General features: G+C 41.9%; 1 protein-coding gene across 1 annotated transcript in view; it reads left to right on the forward strand.

Annotated features, from left to right (window-relative positions):
- LOC111872473 (potassium voltage-gated channel subfamily H member 8) overlaps positions 1-18,339 on the forward strand; it is a 204,153-nt gene that overhangs the window by 58,074 nt on the left and 127,740 nt on the right. The window lies entirely within an intron of this gene.

Consider the following 18,339-nt stretch of genomic DNA (forward strand, 5'->3'; position numbering starts at 1 on the left):
TCCCTCCAAGTATTGTGAAATGTGTTACGGTCTGTGCACGTTTCTTCTTAATGCATGTTACACACACGGTCCAGGTCAGGCTTCTCCATTTAATCACTGTAATTGTGTTTGGTCAGACTGCGAAGCTTAAATCTTTAAAGAAACAGTTGTTTTAGCCTTTCAGTGCACACATATCGAAGAGTTTTCAGAATAATTTGTGAAATTTGAATCCGTCCTTCTAAACCATTATCCGCCACGGCATCTTCTGTGTTCCCTTCTTTCCGCAGTTTATTTCACAGCGCTACCAGAATGTTAGGTTATACAGAGTCGGAAGGCGGAAGAAATGATGAATTATGAATTGGAGAGGATTTGGAAGGAAGCGGCCATGGCCTACACTAGTTACAGTCCTGACATTTTCCATGAGGATATGGCACAAATCGCGAAAAACATCAGTTAATGTTTCATTTGTTCCTGAGCCGAGGTTTGAACCGAGCAGCTCTCGAATACAAAAGCAGAGAATTATCGCTGGACCAACTTGTTCGATGTCTTACATGAGTCTGGGTGTGATATGATCTTATAGTATATGGAGACTATGAAGATTACTATAATAGTGATATTATATAATAATATATTATTATTATTATTATTATTATTATTATTATGACACCGTGTAGTGTGATAGGTGGGTACAAACACTTAATAGGAATGTCTTACTCCTACACTGAAGAAGGAGGCAAAATTTGGCACGGCACCATGTACCAGAAAACACTAATGGACGTGTTGACTTTCGAAAGAATCCCAAATCTCCCACTGCTTGTGTCCTTCAGTACGCGCACTGCCCCTCTCCGTGTTAGTCAGCCGTTTTGTTACCGCACATCCAATCAATCAACACGTGATTAAACCGTTTTAAGTATTCCCATTACGTCATTATTCATGTCGAAGTCACGTGCTGGAGAATGTAATTGCCTTGCATCTCCTTATGGACACGGCTATGGTAATGAACTGAAAGCTGTGACGAGGTCTCTGGCAGATGAAGCATTTGGTGTTGTGATCTTAACGTTAATTAGCTTTCTGTCTCTTCGGGGAGCATGCAACGGAAGATTCGATTATAAGTCCACTCGCTTGCTGTCTCTGTCACTTGTCTCTTCGCATGTAACACCCAGACGCTGATGAAATCTGATACTTAAGGAAGCCGATCGCAGTGGCCGCTCGGTCTAAGACATTAACAGGCTTCGCTCGCTTCAACTCTGGGATTGTGGGTAAGAATCCCACTGAAGGCATGGATGTCTACGTGCTTTTATTCTGTGTGTTTGTTGTTCTGCGTGTAGGTAGCGGCCTTGCGACGGGCTGATCCCTCGTCCAAGGAGTCCAACTGACTGTGTATAATTTAAGAAACTGATGAAGCAGCCAAGGTCCACAAGGGCTGTAGAGACATAGATTCGATTAGATTAGATAGGCCAGAGATAGATAGATAGATAGATAGATAGATAGATAGATAGATAGATAGATAGATAGATAGATAGATAGATAGATAGATAGATAGATAGATAGATAGATAGATAGATAGATAGATAGATAGATAGATAGATAGATAGATAGATAGATAGATAGATAGATAGATAGATAGATAGATAGATAGATAGATAGATAGATAGATAGATAGATAGATAGATAGATAGATAGATAGATAGATAGATAGATAGATAGATAGATAGATAGATAGATAGATAGATAGATAGATAGATAGATAGATAGATAGATAGATAGATAGATAGATAGATAGATAGATAGATAGATAGATAGATAGATAGATAGATAGATAGATAGATAGATAGATAGATAGATAGATAGATAGATAGATAGATAGATAGATAGATAGATAGATAGATAGATAGATAGATAGATAGATAGATAGATAGATAGATAGATAGATAGATAGATAGATAGATAGATAGATAGATAGATAGATAGATAGATAGATAGATAGATAGATAGATAGATAGATAGATAGATAGATAGATAGATAGATAGATAGATAGATAGATAGATAGATAGATAGATAGATAGATAAATAGATAGATAGATAGATGAGTTTTACTACAGTTTGTGAAACCATTCAAATTTGCATTAAAATTTAGACGAAAGAGAGCGACACATGAAGAACTGCGGGCGTTTCTGCGCCCTTCTCGAGCTTAACTCGTTGAATGTTTGTCGGCGGGAAAAATGTTTCGGACAGTAATTGCAAGATGATGACACCTAAGGGAGGGGAGCAGTCAGAACTGTGTACTACACACATTTGCGATCCATCCTGTTAGAAGCGGCACAAACGCCACGATGTAGTAGCAAATCTAAACTTCCTGTAATTTTGTCTTTGATGTCGGCGAAGATCATAGACGACCAGAAATTGAGGTTCGATTCCTGGCAGAGGAAGATATTTTTCCTTCGTCTCTTGGCTCAGACCTGCTCTGGTACCACCCTGTGGGTAAGGCGGTCTGGGTATTGAGATTAAGAAGTAGTGGAGCTATAACTCCACTCCCCAATATGTCGTCATGGCATATTGGAGCAAATTTACTATTATAATAATCTTTCGGTTGAAATAATGGGTGGACCAATCACAAAATAAACTGCTAGAATCGTGGGATGCCGTACCGTAAAGAATTTGTTTCAAATGGGTGTGGCGCCTCCCCCCTTATGGGGGAAATTTCTGGGAATGTTATGTAGTAAGAGAAAATTGATTATAATTCTCAAAATGTCGTAACTTGCATAAAATCTTAATAAATACCAGAGGAGAAACCCCTAAAATATGTTAAATTAGGAATGAAAGCTGAAGAAATGGTACTTTGTGGGCACAGTGACCCCTTACAAACAGTTTGGAAGGCGTTGCTGCAAATCATCTTTGTTCACTAGAATCTGAGGACGAAAGTTTCAAGGAAGTCAAATTAAAAGACTAACAATTAAATATTCTTTTCGCGTTTCGACGGTTGATTGGGTTTCCCGCCCCCACGCTTTGACCCATGTTTAATGCACGTTTTAAATTTCTCTTCAACTTGGCGACTAAAATAAAATAAAATAATGATTTTAAGATGAAAGGCCCCGCGAACTTGTTGCTAAGTGCTGCTACAGCTGCTCTGGATTCTGCCTGAGCGCTTTTCCGTCGGGACAGCCCCGTCACCACTTCTCACGTCTCGTTAGTAACTGGACCACCTGGCTGGGGAGCAGAAGTTTGATTTCCACTCCAATATAATTAGGAACTCTGACCCTGACGTTCCATGTCCCTTGTCACCACGGCATGGCGCGCCCTCAGGTTGCGGATGGAGGAGACGGCCTCCAGATGTGGAATATATTGAATAAGCAGTCCCGGACAACAGAGAAGGGACGGTCCTCCAGCTTGGGAGTTGAGCGTGGAGTTAACAACTCCTAACCATGAAAAATAACTTGTTACGAAATGTCACAAAGGGCCCCAGACTTGGCCGGATAAACCACCTAAGCTACAGGAAATGGACATGGGATTTGGTATGTGGAACGCAAGAAATTACACAGTTGCGAAAGAAATATCAAATGTAGGATAGATTTACCGGGCGTACAGGAGGTCAGATGGGACGGAGGGGGACACCGAACCAGCAGGCGAATACGCATTTTTCTATGAGAGGGGGAATGAGAATCATGAATTGGGTACAGGCTTTTTTGTGCATAAGAGAATCACATCAGCAGTTAAGAGCGTCAGAGTTTGTTAGTGATAGGATGGCGTACATAATACTAAGAGGTCGCTAGTTTGATATAATTTTTCTGAAAACTGCATAATAAGGAGCTTCGTGACTTGTACTCTTCTCCAAGCATAATTGGAATAATCAAGTCAAGGAGGCTGAGATAAGCAGGGCATGTAGCACGAATGGAGTAGAAGGTGAATGCATATAGGATATTGGTGGGAAAGCCATTAGGAAAGAGACCACTGGGATGACCAAGACATAAGTTGGCGGATAATGTTAAAATAGATCTTAGAGAGATAGGATGGGGTGGTATGGACTGCATTGGTCTGACTCAGCATAGGGACCAGTGGAGGGCTCTTCTGAACACGGCAATAATCTTCGTGTTCCATAAAATGCTGGGAAGTTCTTGAGTAGCCTTATAAGTGGCGGCTTTTCCAGGAACTCTCAGCTCCATGGAGTTAGATTAGTTTCGTCCCTGACGTTAGGAATAACCAGCTTCAAAGAATTAATATTGCTGTATATTGACTTCACACGGGCTTATGTGTTTTTATGGGTTATTTTAGGATTCTTTCAGTATTGTGCCGAAAGTTTGGGTCATTTGGAAGGAAGTAGACGTAGCGTAATTGAGGTACTATCATGGCCTTTAGAGAAAAGGTGGAAGGGTAATTTTGGTAAATTTAAATTGGGAGGTCTGTATGGGAAGCACACAGAAACAAGTTTGTACTTGAAGACAGAGGAAAATCAAGAAATTATGTCGGTATGACTGGTCGCAGGCCCTTCCGGATGCAGACGCACTTCCATGAACATTGATTGGAGCTTGAAATTTAGCCAATCAACATTCAGTGCCGCTCCATACACGAAACCCCGACAGTAATTTAAAATATAAGTACTGAAGAAAATCGCGTGAACCTCAATCAAGGTAGCGTGTGTCCTGGCCGATGGCCAAACAGATAACTATTCGAATGGAATCCTAATGGGTTACTGTTACGCCAACCCGCTCGACAGGTCGGGGTATATAGCGCGTATGTGGCATATTGAACACATGGGGTAAAGCCCTTCTGACGAAGCTAATTGTTGCTCTCCAGTCAGATTCGCAGCATTTTATAGAACCTGACGATACATTACCGTGCTCACAAAAGTCCTCACACTGCTCCCTATCCTGAGCCAGAAGAGTTCAGTCCACACTGCCTCATCTTCTTCAAGGTCCATTTTATTGTTATCTCCCTAGATACCTCGTTAAGTGTGCCTAGTGGCATGTTAACTTTAGGTTTTCCTTCTAGCTCCTTGCACACATTCCTTTCCCATGCATGCTACGTGTTCGTCTCATCTCATCCACCTAGATAACACTATTCAGCGAGGAGCAGAATATGATACTCAAACGCATCTGCTTCAGTCAGATCCATTTATGGATAATTGTTAAAAATGTCATCCTACAAGGCTGAAGGGCACGGATTCGATTCCCGAAGAGGTCATTGGATTTCTCAATTTACCTAATCCTTTCAGCTGCACTATTGCTCTGGGATTGACTCAGCCTCTAACAGAAATGAGTACCAGGAATCTTCCTGGGAGTAAAGGGCGGCCGACGCGTAAGGCTGATAACCACACCGCCATCTGTGGGCCGATTGTCTAGAAAATGTGGGAGCCTCGACGTCTCGCAGCCCTGTGGGCCTCTACGGATTGTGAAACGACCCAAATTTTGTGGAGTATTTTGCAGTGTCGTACCGCTAAGGGAGGTATGTCACAAAGTTCGGCAGGTATTGAACTGAATTACGTGACACAGATATTACCATGGATAACAAAGAGCGAGTGATCTGCTCCTTTGTTTCATTACATGTTCAGTGCATGTACATCGGAGTTCCGCGTGATGGCAGGCAACGGCAAGGCCCGTCATAGCCGTGACGTCCAGCACGTCTATTGATCTGTGCACTACCGCGCGTCCCGAGATCGCATTATGCATAGTAATCGCCTGTTCAGTGCGACCGTATGTTCCCATGAATTGTGTCAGGGCTTTCAAACTTCTCAGAATCACTGATCCTTTTCTTTTCGGACTTTGCCCACCGTCCTGTAATCTATAAACTACGGAACACAATGTTTCGAAATCTGATTCTCTTTCCGTCCTCAAGCGAGGGGAGCAGATGGCGCTAGTAGTAAGCACAAAATGCTTTTACAGATTCTCCATTTAATCCCATGCGTTAGTTTTCATGGACTCTACTTGTTGCATAACATTTTCATCTCCGTTTCTGTCTTAGCCTCAGGTGTCTGTATGCTCTATCACAATTTTATTGCATATTTTTCTGTTATCTCCCTCCGACAAAGCCTGGTCTCATGTATGTACATAGTTGTTATACTGACACGGTTTGTCCAGTAATTGAGGTTAGCTCTTTCTAAGGGGCCCAACAGATCATGTGTCTCCCCCTTCACCTGAGGATGGAAAGAGACCCAGTTTCCAAAAAGTTCTGTTCTCTAGTGTCTATAATACCGGACGATGAACAAAGCCCCAAAAGCCAGTAATTCTGAGTGTCATACACAATCGTGAATTTCAAACTTTTGTTTGTTTGTTTGTTTGTTTGTTTTGTAGTTCTTACAGCGGAGGCTACGAATATGACAGTCTTCTTTGTTTCAATCTCATATAGCCAGATGGAAATCTACCGACGTTTCGGAGGAGAGTATCGACAAACAAGAAACGGGCGATGATTACGTTATTAACATTATAACAGGATTTAAATAAATAATGTGTGATACTGGCAATTGAATCCGAGCCTCCACTGTTAGCAGACATTATCAGCTAATTGAGTAAACCATCGCTTCCAAGGTCCACCAATATTCCTTTGTCTCAGCAGAATTATATTCAGTGCAGCTCTCAAAGACAGAAATCAATCTGATCAACCTCTGTCTTCATCTTCAAGATAGTAGATAGAGGCAGAAGGTATCTTCGAAACGTCGGCATCTTCTAGATTACACTGATTCACGCAGCGAGTCGACGAAATGATATTGCTTAATTTAGACTTGTATCCGGAAGGTACTCAGTTCAATTTTCTGCCGAGACATAGAGTATCCTGACTGAGGTTTTCATGGTTTTCATCAGTCCCTCCAGCAGGCAAACGCCGAGAGTGTACCTTTGTTAAGGAATTATTTCCTTCAGAATCATCATTTATAATTCGATGCTCTGTCCCATTTAGTCTAAATACTGGCAGCTTCGTAAAATAATCTACAAAATAAACAAAAAGTTCTAGGAAGAACCAGTAGCCTACTTTCTTTTGATACGATACGGACCACATAGAAAGCCCGCCCAAAAATAGGACAGAGACACAGACATCAAGGCGATCTCATAAGCCTTCTAACAATTCACAACCCCTGCGTTCGAGAGGGTCGAAGACTGTTCATGCCTTAGGCCGTGAGGCAACTGTGATCGGTGCCATTTTGTACTTACATCAGGCAAGCTGGAATCACGGCAGCACAAAGTCTTTGTTTACGGACTTAATGTTTAACCCATTTAAGACTATTCATTATTTGATGTAGTATAGCCTTTTTTCTATTTCCTGTAAAACCCAGGGGAGGGGGCATTTGCCTGTCTTTCCCCCTACTGGCGCCCCTCATAAGAACCGGGGTTGAGGCAGAGCCCAGCAGTCGATTGCTGCGAGCACTTCACGTGATCCGGACCACTGTGCAGATGTTTCCACCCTTTCAAAGACTTCCAACCACGCTGCATGCAGATCTGAGTGTCTTCTAAATTAGGTTCTCTGGCACGTTCCAGTGCACAATTAAATTTGAAACCATCAATATTCTCTTGTCTGTCAAGTAGAGATGTCAGTAGGAAGAGTAAGCCATTTCTTCGCTCCGTGACCATACAGTAACAGCCTTTCTCAGGTCGCCTCTTCACTGGCATGTCAAGTCCGATAGAAAGCAGTTAATTGGTGGTCCCCCTGGATGGCCGATGGTTCCATATAAGGAAGATACAAACACACACAAGACGTGGATATGTGAATAAATCATTTGAAAATGCTACAAATTTCTAGTACTGGCAACTGCAGAATAAAAATTTCGTTCGAGTAGAAATTACGAGCAGATTCGGTATGACGAAAGCGTGCAGTCCTTCAGTTAAGAACCTCTCTGTCCTCTCGGCTGGCACCTTAAAATTGAAAGACTAAAATATACAAAATCACAATCTTTCCTGTAGTTTTTCATGGGTGTGAAACTTGGTCAGTCACATTAAGCCTAGTATACAGACTGAGGGGTGTTTGGTGAGGAGAACAAATAGGCCTAATTACGAAAGATGAGATGCACGAGAGAAATAACATGCATTAGAGAAAAGAGAAATTCATACAGTGTTACGATAGTGTGACATGTAGACGCGTTGCTAGGCAACGACCGCGAAATAAGCAACTATATAACGGCCGTTACTAAGTATCGACTTCGCAAACAAGTGTGTTTCCTCGGCAGTTGTACTGCAATAGAGGAACGGTGTTTCCTGTGGGGTCAGCACAAGTTAATGAGTAGTTGTTGAGTTAGAGAACTTCTGTGTCTAATTGTGGTAGGCTGTTGCTGTGAGAAGCTGTAGCTGAGATCGGGGACAGCTCGGGAACCCAGAGGAAGGGGAACGTCCGCCGTTAGAAACCGCTACTTAGCAACGGCAATGAAGACGGACTGAGAAGATCTAGTGTGTTTGATAGTGAACTATAAATTGTAGTCATGAGTTGTTGAAGTGTTCACCAATCCAAAGCCCGTCAGTAGTCACTCCAATAACTTGACAGTAGGAGAGCTTCGAGTAAGTAGGAAACTTGGAAGACCTATGCAAGGATTGGGAGATATTATTAGAATGGAGGTTAAAGAAAAAGTATGAGAGTGTACGGACTGAATTCTGCTGCCTCGGGATAAGGGTAAGCGGCGGGCTCTTTTGAAAGCGGCAATGAAACTTCAGATATCATAAAATGCTGTGAGATTCTTGACTAGCTGAGCAACTGATAGATTCTCAATAAAGACTCTACTCCGGGTAATTAATTAACGATGTACTTATTTTCTCGTCCTCCGAGTGGGTTGAAAGCAAACTCCTAATAATTTTTGTTCTGCACTTAAGACAATCAAACAAAAGAAAAACGGACAGCTTAATGCAGACTCTGAAATCTGAGCTTTATGTGTTTTCAATTTCCTGTAATCAATCATGACTAATTATTGTGCTCTTATTGAATTAGTGATTCACACAGCGGTGACTGTGAATAGTATAGTCTTCTGGAATGTGACGCCGTATAATCTTGTAGAGATCTATGAACTTCTATCGGAAGACACTACCCTTAATAATCGTGTTCTTCATCATTTGTGTGTGGAAGCCACGTTAATATATCCCATTTCGGAGCAAAATGTTGATCGCTTTATATTTATACCATGTCTGAAACATCTTTGAGGTTGCGTCATCAATGTAAAGTCACGAGATTCTGCTTTCAACAGCCGATGGGAATCACGACAGTCACCTTGCCGCATAAATACACAGGAACTTTTCTTCCGTAAGGTTGGCTGCTGAAGGAATGACATGCCCTCACAGATGTTAGGTACGAAGAATACGTGTATGAGTAAGGACGTAGTTCTGAAATTTGTATCAACTCTTGTGGACTGGAATCTTTCTTCGCTCATCTTGCCCAGAATATCCTCGCATATTACGTAACCCGAATATTCATTGCAGTGTTCACAAAAGTCAGCACTCGAACCCAATTCTTAACCGTATGAATCCAGTCTAAACATTTATACCCCATATTTTTTCGATCTATTCTAATATTATCCTGAAATCAACGTCTAGGTCTGAGAACAACGTGCTGAGGGGACTGTTTGGATCAAAAGGAGATGAAGTGACAGGAGGTCGGAGAAAATTGCGTAATGAGAAGCTTCGTAACTTGTACTCTTCTCCATGTACAATTATAATGATCAAGTCGAGGGGGGTTGAAATGTACAAGGTATGTAAAACGAGTGGGAGACAAATGAATAGGGGAGATATAAAGAAAAGAGAGCACAATCAACACCTAGATCTAGATGGACGAATGATATTAAAATGGAACTTAAATAGGATGTGGGGGTATAGATTGTGGTTTTCTGGTTCAGGATATGGCCCAGTTCTGGGCTCTTCTAAATACGGTAAAGAACATTTTGGTTTAATGCTATGCTAGTAGTTCCCGAATGGCTGAGGAACTGTTAGATTATCGAGAAGGGCTCTTATCTGTGAAGTTGTCAATGCTTTCCTCTCCCAACGGAGCATTTCATTTCTGGCATTTGGAATAAACATTTTCATTTCTCTCATGAGAGGCTACTTGTCCACCCACAGCGACCTTCATGACGTAACCGCCATCGTAATATTTAAGATTACATATCATGGAGCTCCTTGCTGCGTAATTTTCTCCATTAGTCTTCCTTCTTGCCTCTCGGGCCAAACCTGTGAGAGTGTGCGCAGGTCAGATAGGGGATGGGCCCCTTTGTAGGCAACTTGTATCCATTTTGAATTTGTCATTATCTCAGCGGTGATTATTATGTGACGTCACACAGTTTGATAGAGTTCAGTGACGGTTCGGGGAAATATATCGTCATCTTTACAGTCTAAACTCATTCAGCTTGTTGATTTCTTGTTGCATGATGGGCGCTTACCGTATCTTTAACAGTGAAAATGGAGGCAGTACATTCTTTCGAAACATCTGTATCAGATCTGTATCTGTACCAGACGATAACAGCTTTCAAATTATAATCAAACGATCCTTCTGCATATTATGTGTGTGTGTCTGTTTGTGTGTGTGTGTGCGTATGTGTATAAGGAAGTTCTCTAAGCGTGAGATTTGTTTCATGTTACCATAGCAACGAATTCTCGGTCGTTATCACGTTAAACTAACCTACTTTTATAGTAGATCATGAATGAGAGGGTAGTCTTTCCTTTCACTGTGCCATGTTTATTCTGAGAGTAATATTTTGATGTGAACATAAAGCAGATGATTTATGTTTGACTGGTTGTGCGTGTTATTCGTGGGAGATGGAGTTAAGCGTCGGCCTCGATGCATCATTCGGTAGTGTGTAGGACTACAATGGAATATGGGAGAAAGCGAGGGGAAGTTAATGATACGAAGGCTTATGTGAGACTTCCTGTTGAATTACTAAAGGCTGTTGCTCTTCTCTGTACTCCCGTGAGAGAGAAAACAAGATTCATAACAGATCATCAAATTTTGGCATGAAGGTATCTGGTTGAGGAGAGAATATTTTCCTTTTGGTGTGCCAAATTATGGTACATCCTGTCGCGGGTTCTCCACCATATCTACGCCTACCTGTTGCTTCAGTGTCTTACTGCGTCAAGCCGGAGACGGAATTCCGATATGAAATGAATGTAAGCCGCGCCAGCATTCCAAGAGAATTCGTGTGTAATACAAAATTACTTTACATTTTCATAATTTTGAGAATAAATATGACTATACAGGATGTTTCGAAAATCTCAGATACGGACAGAACTTCATCATGCCTTTATGAACACTCAGACGAGAATGTCTGTTGGTAACATTTCGACAAACGAATAATTTTCACGAAAAATATATTAAATTCGAATGGGATTTAGGAACATGGCGTTTTCAATGAAATGTCATGAAGGAGTATTTACTTATCAGTTTCCATCCATGATTTTCCTACTGATATTAGTAGAAGTGAATTCTCGAATATTTTGTATAGGCTATCATTGAATCATTGAATGACTGATGAATAAAAAATCCGAAGCGATATGCGAGTAGTAGGTAGGGATGTACTGCACAGTCATTTGTCTGGAAGGGTTGAAAGCAGACCTTCAGTTATTAATTTTCCTCAAGCTTTCATTTTAATTGTTTCAACACAGTTTAACAATGAATTGCTGAAACTGATTAAACCTGATTGCACTGTTTTCTGAATGTTTGAACTTGTGTTAAATTGTAGCCTCAGGCTAGGATATTCTGGGTGGCTTTAGCCCACTGAAGCTTAATGGTTACTATATGTACCACCTGCTTTAAAATCGGAAATTCCTTAATTTTGCCAACAAACTTCGTCAGTGTCTTTCGGTGACTTCACCGCTGTTAATTCGCTTTGCATAGCTTCAAGGTCGCGGGGACTCGGCTAACGTCGGCTCCGCTCGTGACGTCACCGCGCGTTGCGCGTTGCATAGCTACCAGGATGCGGGGTGATTACTCGCCTATTACGCGAGCGCTACGTTACCGCTGGGGAGGTAGGGGTCAACATGTAACAATATATATATATAGGCACCTGAGTCCGTCTCAGTGGCGTAGTTTACAAATCCCTCTCATCAGTCTGTGTGTTTGTATGTGTATCCCCTTATCGTTGTTAGGAAACGGCTTTGTAAACGCGCTCCAGCGGCAATAAATACGTGCAACAATAGAATAATTGTTGGATACGTCGTTTTAAATTCGGTCCTTGTCGTATCAAAGGAGAATCTGTGGTCTTGTCTGTGTATCCCCTATCGTTGCTAGGCAACAGCTCGGAAAGCACGTTCCTATGGTAACGAAAAATTGTTGAAGGCGTCGTTTTATATACGGCTCAAATAGTATCAAAGGAAAGCAGAAAATTAGTTCTTCCCAGAACTACTTGTTTTTATTTTACGCACGCAAAATACTTAGGGGAATTGAAGCTGTAAATATTTACTAGATTCGTGCTTCAAAGAATTAAGACGGATATACACGTATAAACAAATGTAACGGTGGGATGAAAGCCCTAAAATTATGCAGTTTTGGGTTACCAAACAACAAAATGTCGAGTACATTGCATGACTGTAAGTTACGTAGTGCGTCATGAATGAATAAACTTTCTTTCAGTGTATCGTGTCAATTCTGTGCGTATTGATAATACTCTGATGTGGATGTGTGACATGTAGTTTACTATGTAAAGAAGAGTTGTTTACGATTGAGTATTAGTGCGTGCTATTAGTGGGAGATGGCATTAAAATTCAACCTTATCGTATCATTAGATAACATGAACTACAAAGGAACACGGGAGAAAGCAGGGAAAGTTAAGAGTAGGAAACTTATACAATAATTAATGGGAATTTCATTGAAGTTTCAGCGGGTGTTACACCAGTGTGTGTATATGCGGAGAGAAAGGGGGGGGTAATTTTTTAATCTCTGTCAGTTTCTTCATGTGGTTGCAGTAAATGATAAGGAACAAGTTGTCCTTGAATCTTAGCTTGTTTAACATTGGGATGTGGAGGTGTTTATGAATTGTGGGTAGATAGTCGCTATTCTGTCCAGAGACGAAACGCATGGCCGATGACAGACGAAGTCCCGGGAAATAGTGACATATATTGTAGAGATACGAATTTTTGTTGTGTTGTCTCATTCATTTCGTGTTTTTTAAGGTCTCATTCATAAAACCGGCCGCAAATAAGGTTAAACGAAGTATAAACAACGCCGTTATGAAACCCCTGTAGTATCATCTGAAGTACAGAGTTATATTTAACCTCGTTTCATATTGTGGCATGTCTGTTGAAAGCCAGAATTATAAAACCACCAGAGACAACAGTTGCTAAGGAACGGCTCTGCAAACACCTGTTGCTAGGCACTGGCTCAGTAGATGTCACATGATCGCCTCAACAGACACTCACGCAACAGTAGAAGAGCTGTTTGAAACGGCGTTTTCTGTGCGATCCGTGCCGAGGCTGTATAATGAGGACAAGCTGTCATTACGGGAGAGACTTGAGATATCAGTTAGTAGAGTAGGAGGTTGGTGTGAGATGACCGCCAGCCTCCAGGGATGTGAGCCCTTGGAAGAAGTCACTAAGCAGCGCAGTGAAGACCATGACTGAGAACGCTAGTCTGTGACAGTGATTTTAAAGTTTAGTGACGAATTGTTTGAGTGTCCAATAGATCCGAATACCAATTCAGACGCCATTTATAGTCACTTGACACGTGACAATATACTGTATTCGAATTTAAGATGCACCGAGTTTTTGAAAGTGGGTTTTAAGAAAATAATTTGGAAGATGCACTTGAATTTTTCAACGGAAAAATTATGTAAAATATTCGTCTTATATTCTAAGTAATACGGTATATTGAACAATGTTAATAAAGGCTTTCTGCACCTTCCAATCACAGCCCTCTGTCAGAATGTATGAAGAAACAATACGAGTATAATGCTCTCAGAACCCAATATGCTTTCACAGTATGGTCTAGTAATTTGTTTTTATTAAAACGCTTCAACGTAGGTAGACGTTTCACTGAGAGGATCACAAGCCACAATCTCTATCACTGATTAACATATTTGTCTACCACAACAATCGAAAAAGATTAAATTTGTCTTGTGTCTGATTGAACTTCCACTTCTATGTGTCAGGTTCAGTGTCTGCAATATGCAGTACATTTATGTTGCAAAGAGGAAAAGATTAAATTTAATTTTCTGTCTGACGTCTGACGTTTGACTTTCGTAACTGGCTGAGATCCAGGACATTAATTTCACTGTATTTAACTCTACAATTAACTCGTCAAACTGTGTTTTCATTGACCTTCTGCACAGATTATATTCGAATCAGATGAAGCCATAACTAACGAAGTCTAGTCCTGATATTAAATTAATAATTTTTAGTCTTAACGAGACAATTTCTGCATTTCTACGCTGCATTCACAATGATGCATTTCGAAAATCCATTGTTACTCCGTAACTATTGAAAATCGACCACAAGTTTATAAGGAAATTTTGCATGAAATAACCCCAGGAATATATACCATAAGCCGGGGTAAAACTTCGTGAATCACCCTGTATACACTTTTTCCTTAGAATGACCGATACTATGACCTCCCAGAATATTGCGACCTTTCCTCCTGGGACACTCTGTATAGTGTGCATAATTTTCTGTGTCTTATATAAAGGCGCTCTCATTACTGAGGCAGTGTACCTCCGGATCTTGCGATGATTGGTGGGAAATGAATTGGAAAGAATCAATCTTGGCCTTCAAGCTGTATGATCCAGAAATTTGCCTGGGGTGACTGAGGAAACCACGAAGGCCCTGAATCAGAATAGCAGGTGTCTCGACAGAGATTCGAAACAAGGACCTATCGAAGTCTAGAGCGTTACTGCTAATCCAACCTGTTCTGTACATACATGAATGAATGAATGAATGAATGAATGAATGAATGAATGTATAAGGGGTGGGCCTTCTTGGCCCTTGCACCGCGACCACAGTGAACTATTGTGAATCTCTGTACATACATACATACATACATACATAGTACATAAACACACACATACATACCAGAATTAAAATGTGCCGGTCACAATAGCCATGCAGCCTAGGGCTTGAGGACACTGTGATCGTTGGTTCAAATTCCAATTAAGGCATAGATGTTTGGTGTGTGTAGGCGTTTTTTCTGTGTTTGTATTGTCCTATGTTTAGGAAGAGACTTGCGATTGGCTGATCATTCGCCCAAGGAGTCCAACCGTCTGTGAAAAATGATTACGGAACTCCTGGGCCCTGAATGATCTGGAAGAGCTATTAAAAAAAATAATTAAAATATTGATATTTGTATCTACCCCCAGTAAAAGGTAAGAAAATATATGCCAGTAGAGACAGGAAAACGCCGATCACAGTGGCCGAGACGAGTAAGGCATGAACTGTGTTCGCCCACTCGAACACTGGGATCGTGGGTTCGAATCCCACTCGAGGCATGTATATTTGTGAGCGCTTATTCTTTTTGTGCTGTCCTGTGTGTAGGTAGAGGTCTTGCGACAGGCTGATGTCTCATCCAAGGAGTCCTACCGACTGCGTATAGGATTAAAGAACTAAAAAAAAAAAGCTGAATGCCCAACAAAGGGCTGTAGAACCTTTGATGGATGAATGAAGATTACAGGAAAACACAGATGTTTCAGGCAACAAATTATGAATATGCATCAATCATAAAATGACGACTGACAGCAAAATATTGAGACGTATTTAGGGTTGCGTGATTATAGACGGGGTTTGGATTTGTGACTCTATTTATTGACCACTTATACACACATGACTCTTAAGCGCCACTGCAAAAATTCACAAAATATCACAGCACTCGTTAAGCCTTCTCCCAGCACCGATGTGTCTTCAGTCGTTGCCAGATAACGGCTTCTAACAATGGAGATCCTTCAGGTTGACGCGCTCAAAGGCTCTCTTCACAGACTTTCATAAAGAAGCAAGTAAGCTCCGACCTTGTCCCGCTTATAACCTCTGGACACTTACCACCGTATTAACACCCTCTTTTCATTGTTGCAGCCCAACTCTTGCATTATTCGTTTCCACGGGAACGTGTTTACTGAGCCGTTGCCTCAAAACGAGTCTGGTATATTCGGTTCTCTTGCGGTCATTGCGTAGCAAAGGCTGTTTCTGTGGCTCCACAAATATGCCGCAGTATGTAACAAAATCGGATAGGAACCTTCTCCTCTCCCGCGCCATTTCATCCATCAAACAACTGGAACCGAACTCGAGGCTCAGCTTTGAGATGCCAGCGTGTAGCCCTCTGAGCTATGCTGCGAACCCCTCCCTCCCCCCCATTGGTACCTGCAGAGCCAGGCTTTACATCAGTTCGAACGAAACAGACGGATTAAGTAAATGACGCTGAATTTGCAGAACGAGTTTTAATCAGAATCAAAATGAATCTCGGAGCAGACCACAGGACTCTGTGGACTTGAGCGTAGGAATTTCACAAATGAAATACAGTATAGATAGGACATTTATTACTCTTTTTTTTCCATCTGGTCTTTTGTAGGAACACCGTTGTACTGCATAGCCAGCGAGAGCTCCCAGAAGTGAAATGTCAATACAGAAAGTACATATTTCGGAGGTAATTTTGCAGAGTCAACAGTAGATATGTCCTGTATCTCAGTATAATTTACAGCATTGACGTTCGTACATGTACGTTACGTTAAGGGAGGTCTGGCGTTCTGAGCGATATTGCGACTACGCTACTGGGTGGCAGACCAAGGATCGATTCCTCGTAGGAGGCAGCTCCCAGACCGGCTCTGGGGCCAATACAGTGCGCAACAGAGGGTGTTTCCTCGGGGAGAAAGCGGCCGAGACGTTGAGCTGACAAGTCACGCGCATCTAGTACCGAGGTTAAGACTGACGCAGCTATAACTCCTCCTCATACGTCTTTGAAGCGTCATGCTTAAATAACTAAGCAAAGATATCGTTTTCGCTTTACTCTAAACCAAGAGTCGCCATTTTCACCCATACTTCAGAAGTTCACGTATCCGCCATGGTCTTATTTCTGTTTGCAGAAAAAAAAACAAGGAGTGTGATTGGCCAACAGTAGCATAACGTTCGCTTTTCGTGAAAAACAGTCTAGTGGTTGAGAAGCTACAGTGTCGGTAAATATAGACACCACGGCGATGTCTCTTTTTTGGGAGGATATTCTAAAACGCTGTCAGTAGACAGAATATGTAGCGTTATATTGTAGGATGACTGATGAATTGAAAGGAATTTTGAAGGAAGCATTTATAATTTAATGGATATATGGCCCAGGCAGTTGTCTGAGACTAAAGAAAACTACGAAGTAGATCGGTTACAATGGCCGATATGCCTGCAGAGATTGGAACCCAATATCTCGCGAATCTCGAGTGTTACCACTACATTATTCCATGCTAGTGTACGTCCGCTATGAGTTTCCTCAGTGGCTGAGGGACAAGCTCTGTGAAAAACGACTCAACTCCAGGGATATGGTGAGGTAAATCTATCCCTGTAACAGGCCGTGGAAGCCCATAGGGTTGTGAGGCGCCGAGGCTCCCATATTTTCTATATAATCAGCTCACAGATGGCAGTGATGTGAGCCTTACGCGCCGGCCGCCCTTTGCCCCCAAGAATATTCCTGGTACTCATTTCTGTTAGAGGCTGAGTTGATCCCAGGGCCATAATGCGGCTGGAAGGATTAGGTCAATGACATAGGGAATTTAACACGCGACCTTCCGGCTTGTAGAATAGTTTTATTGTGTGAGGTGAGTCCACTTGATACGTCGGCCACTAACTGGCCTATTGTACCAGCCCCGGATAATAGATGATGAGAGTGGAACAGTCGGTGGAATGAGAATTGGCAGGGGAAACAAATATTCGGGAAAAACTTGCCCCAGTGCAACTTTGTCCACCACAAATCCCACTTGACCTGACCCGGGATCGAACCCGGGCCGCCGCGGTGGGAAGCCAGCAACTAACCGCCTGAGCTATGGCACAGTGCCTGAACCAACTACGCTACCGCGTGCCACCACATGGAAACGGTTTTTAGGGGAAATTGTTGTCACCGTATGGAGGAAATTTCTGATGGAACCAGAGGCTGGAGCCAGGCTCAAGGTCGGTAATCCCGTTTGCCTATTGAGGTGGGCTCCAACATTACAGGCTACAAGTCGCGTTTTACAAACTCGTGCTGTGAAAAACAATCCATTTATGCGGTCCGTGACCTGACGATTCGCTTTGTGAATGTTTTGACACCGTCAAAGCCAACCAGCAACATTCATATGACATATTTCTGTGGTTACGATGTTTAACGTCACATACAGTCTGTCGCAGAATTCACTAGACTCTACTAAATATTCGGGTCAATATATTGCCGACTTTTCTACGGAAACTCGCTGCCTCATTACAGTGTTGAACATAGCCTACCGCCGGGCCCTGTTGTGGCCCCTTAAATCCATTCAACATTTAGTTACT

This window comes from Cryptotermes secundus, unplaced genomic scaffold (genome assembly GCF_002891405.2).
Source record: "Cryptotermes secundus unplaced genomic scaffold, Csec_1.0 scaffold507, whole genome shotgun sequence".
In the NCBI taxonomy this organism is placed as follows: domain Eukaryota; kingdom Metazoa; phylum Arthropoda; class Insecta; order Blattodea; family Kalotermitidae; genus Cryptotermes; species Cryptotermes secundus.